Source organism: Coffea arabica, chromosome 10e (genome assembly GCF_036785885.1).
Source record: "Coffea arabica cultivar ET-39 chromosome 10e, Coffea Arabica ET-39 HiFi, whole genome shotgun sequence".
Classification (NCBI taxonomy): Eukaryota; Viridiplantae; Streptophyta; class Magnoliopsida; order Gentianales; family Rubiaceae; genus Coffea; species Coffea arabica.
Genome location: NC_092328.1, coordinates 22,611,339 through 22,616,066, shown reverse-complemented (window position 1 = coordinate 22,616,066; position 4,728 = coordinate 22,611,339). Strand labels below are relative to the sequence as shown.

Genomic DNA, 4,728 nt, shown 5'->3' with positions numbered 1-4,728 from the left:
TAAGAGATAAGTAGTGTGTGTGAAGTGATTGATGTGAGAGAGAAAAGAATGATAAGAATGCAATTAATGAGATGCCACATGTCACGTTCTCATTGGTTATGACTTAAGAAACACTATTCACCTTTTGACAAATTTTTGACTTTTGACCCAACTAGTAAATATCTTCAAAAATTCACTAAAATTCCCTCATTTTCTCTCCACCATAGCCGGCCCTCTCAAGCTCCAAGGAAGACAAAACTCTTCAACATTCAAGCTTCTAACAAGTCCAAATCCACCAAATCAAGTGCTTAAGTTAGTTCTACTCCATAAAAACTTTCCTTCTAGTGCTAGTTAGTGTGTTGGTGAACTTTGTTTGAAGGATTAAGGTGTTCAACATCCTCCTCTCTCTTGTTTCTTGGTAAGTGAAGCTTGAAACACCCTACTACACCTAATGATGCTTATGTTGTGCTTACTAGTGATAAGAGTGCTGAAATTTCTGGTTTTTATCTTGGTTGGAATTGATTTGGTGAAGTTTTCCATTTTATGATGATTTTTCTGGTTTAATTGGATTATGATGGTGTGGTTGTTTGTGATGATTGGCAATGGACTATAATGGCTCTAGTGGATGTGAAATGTGGTTAAATGCAATCAATTTTGGATTTGGTGTGAAATTGAAAAGTTAGGGTTCTTAATTTCCCAATTCTGTCCGGTTTTTGATCATAGGGTTAGAGGCCGAATTTGACTTTTCTCAAAACATGAAAGTTGTAGGTATTGATGTGATGGAGATGCCTGTAAAATTTCAGGGCATTTGGATTAGTGTGGAGTGAGTTATGACGAAATTACTGTAGCTGTTCTGCTTTGGACAGAATGCGAAAACTGCGATAGTAATTGGCTATTTTGACTGGAATTGGTTTGGATTTTGGAGTTGGTGTCTTCTGATGAAATGTAGCTGGATGACTTAGCTAACATATGCCTTTGGAATTTCGGCATTTGGACTTGTATGGACTGAGATATACCGATTACAGTTTTCTGCATTTTGCAAACCTGTTTTGGGAATTCTGGTATAGTATTTCGTATATTTGACCTAGTTGTGTTAGGAACTGGATTGAGTGACCTTCTAAATTGTTGTAGTTCTGTTTCTTGGCTTCGAAATGGTGGGTCTTACACCCCCATCCGATAATTGTAGTGAGAGTTGTGCCATTACCGCTTTTGGAGGCCAAAAACTGTTTTTGTCGTTGGGACGAATGAGTTCCAATGCTTGATTTTCTGGTTTGCTATTATGCTTGTTTATGCATATGAAACCCTATTGGGTTATAATTGGCTTGGCTTTGTGACTCGTTATCGAGTCTTATGGTAATTGTTCACTTGTTCTAGGAGGAAACGGTGGTGCACGACGTTCGTTTAACGACGGTGCATGAAACATCATTTTCTCACTTGGTGAGTATACTACTCACTTAATTGTTACTATGTGGCTTTGCTAAATGTATATGTGATGCCTTGAAGGCTTACTTGGATATTGGAATTGATTAAGGTGAGGGTGTACTTGACCGCCCTCACCCCTTTTGATTGTATCACTGATTGGCTACCGTTTTACTGCATTACTGAACTTGATATACTGGATATTGAATTCCATTCTTGGAAACTGATTTGGTGTCATTTGGGCGAATGTCCAATGGCTTCACTGTATTACTGAGCTCAACCCCGTTTGGTAGTCAATTGGATCGAGCCGGCGAGGGCTTGGTCGTGAAAATTGTCATGCCACGGGGACTGTACTGAGGAACCTTGTGGTAATGAGACCTTTGGTTCCGGTATACTCGAGTATTACCAAAATGACTGAATGGAGTGCGGGCCCGGTTGGGGTATGTTGGGTGGAAGGAATGGAAGTGAAGTGAGGTCTACGGTTTGGTACTTGTAACATTGACGGAGGGTCAATGAGTGTGGATCAAGAATGTAAGCGTGGAAATGGGCTCTTGAGAGCCGACCGTATCCTTTCACTGAATTGCTTACTTCGAAATTGCATACTTGAATTGAATGGTTATGCTTATGTGATCTTAACTGCTATTGTGATAGTTGCTCACTGAGCTTTAGCTCACTCCGTTCCATTTGTTTTCCTTACAGGAAAATGAATACTTTTGGAAAAGGTTGTAATAGTTGAATGACAAGTTGAGCTCATGTATATGTATTTTGATTAGCTCCTTGAGGGTGAAAACCCTAAGTGCTTTGATTGCACCAATGTTTGGGGTAAATGGCTATTGTATATGTATGAACGAAATGGATACTTTGGTAGGCCGTTTGGCTTGTAAATGTTGGTTTCCATTGTATATATATGTTTGGTAAATGTTTGGATGGATTTCGGATCACCACGGCTTTCAAACGGAAAAGAAAAAAAATTTGACCGAAGGTCACTGGCCTGAATCCGGCCAGGAATCCGGCCAGAAACTGGCCGGATTGAAGGCCGGATTGCCTGTGAAAATTTGAAAATCCGGCCAGTTGCTCACTGGCCGGTATCCGGCCAGACAATCCGGCCGGAATCTTGGCCGGATTGCCGGCCGGATTGAGTGGAACTTTTGAAAAAAATTCGAAATGCTCACTGGACAGTATCCGGCCAAGAATCCGACCGCTAATCCGGCCAGATTCCGGCCGGATTCTGACGTGGCCTGCACTATTCATCTTCGGCGCAAATTTTCATTTTTTTCTTTTGTGTTTTCTGACTTGTTTGCGTGCAATGGTGTGTTCCGGAACGTTATAGAACGACGTTAACTGTACCATAGTCCTGGCGAGAGCTGGGCAGGCAGTCCGCTAACCCCTTTGGTTCGCCTTAGGGGAAGGTGGGGCTGTCACAAAAGGTAACTCCCAAAGCTCTCATTTTTCATCCATTTTATGGTTAGTTTGTAACTAGTTAAGCTTAGGTTGTTAATGGGTGCCATGAACCTTGACTTTAGGTAGATGTCTTGAGGAAGATTCTTAGGTAGTGGCCTTGAGGATTTCTTGTTTGTTTGGTTGATATTGTAGTGACTTATAGTTTGGTTTTGGCATGAAGATTTGGAAAGAATTTGAAGAGAAAATGGTACAAGGCTGTCCAATTTTGCTGGTTTATTTTTCTTGTTTTAATTTCCAAATTTTGTGGTTATATTGATGCCAAAATGCTTGTTACATGTTGGGTTATATGTGTGTAAATTATCTCCCGAAAAGCATTTTGTGACGCCCCGTATGAAGGAGGGTTTTCATTATATATATATCGTTGTTGTTCGAGCGGAGTGGCACAGCTTTTCAATTTGGAAAAGAAAAGAAAAGTTTTGAAAAACGACAGGGGCCAAATCCGGCCGGAAATCTGGCCAGTTTCTGGCCGGATAGCTGGCCGGATTACCTTGCAGTTTTGAAAAAAAATTGAATTGGCCACTGCCTTGAATCCGGCCAAGAATCCGGCCGGAAATCCGGCCAGATTCCGGCCGGATTCTGACGTGGCAGAGTCGGTCATGAGCTTTGACCGGCTGTTTCCTCCCTTTTTATTCCACTTTTGCACCCAAAATATCTCATTTCTTCCCTGGTTCTTCCGTGAGCTTTGGGAGAAAAGAAAAACTCCATTTCTTTCCTTTGATTTCCTTCTTTGAATCTTGAGTTTTAATCGGTGGTTTTGGCAAATATTTCACACAAGTGCTCTCTATGGTGGTTTAAAGCTTTGGATGGATTGGTTTTTGAAGGGAAGCTCTAAGTTGGTAGCTCTCTTGAATTTGAGGTGAGTTGAATATACAAGTTCCTTTTGTTCTAGTATTGGTTAATTAATGGTTTGAGGTGGCCATGTGTGTTATTTTGTGGAGTATTTCATGGGTTGAAGGAATTGATGGTGAAGTTTTCAATTTATTGAGGAATTTTCTGGTTTCATATGAATGTGATGTTGTGGATATCTTTGATGATGGGAATTGATGGTTAATGACTCTAGTAGGTATAAATGATTGGAAATTCCAACCAATTTTGGATTTGGAAGGAAATGTGAAAAGTTAGGGTTTCATAACCCCCTTTCTGTCCGGTTTTTTATCATATGGTTAGAGGCCGAATTGGCCTTTTCTTAAAACAAGAAAGTTGTAGGTATTGATGTGTTTGAGGGTCCTGTAAAATTTCAGGGCATTTGGAGTAGTTTAGAATGAGATATGTCGTTTTTACTGTTGCTGTTCTGGGTGATCAGAATGTGCGAACTGCGATTGTAATCGTCTGTTTTGACTGGAATTTCTTTGGATTTGGATGTTGGTGTCTTTTGATGAAATGTAGCTTGATGTCTTAGCTATCATATGCCTTTGGAATCCATGCATTTGGACCTGTGTAGACTGAGTTGGACGAATTACAGCATTGTGTGATTTGGAAACCTGCAATTACGGTTCTGGTTTGGTATTCTGCATATTTGACCTAGTTGTGCTAGGATTTGGACTGAGTGGCCTTCTACATTGTTGTAGCCCTGGTTCTTAGCTTCGAAACGGTGGGTCTTGGACCTCCATCCGATACTCGTAGTACCTTTGGTACAATTACCGCAAAATGCTGTCCGATTGTGAATAGCGTTGGTGACTTTGAGTTTAAGTTAAAAGGCTTGGACTTGAATGATGAATTGGCTATATTGGACAAGGATTATGAGCCGTGGAGGTGAGTGACCTTAAACTACTTGCAACGTTACTTTAAAATGTTTCTTGCATCGTTTCTTTGATTGCATATCCTGTGTGCCGGCATATAAGTTCTTGACATGTTTTGGCTCAAATGAGT

General features: G+C 40.6%; 1 long non-coding RNA gene across 1 annotated transcript; it reads left to right on the top strand.

The window, feature by feature from the left end:
* Positions 1–206: 206 nt before the first annotated feature.
* Positions 207–2,339, top strand: LOC140014972 (uncharacterized). Its single transcript, XR_011821721.1, has 3 exons — positions 207–397; positions 1,354–1,416; positions 2,098–2,339. It is a non-coding gene; the product is annotated as an uncharacterized lncRNA (long non-coding RNA).
* Positions 2,340–4,728: the final 2,389 nt, after the last annotated feature.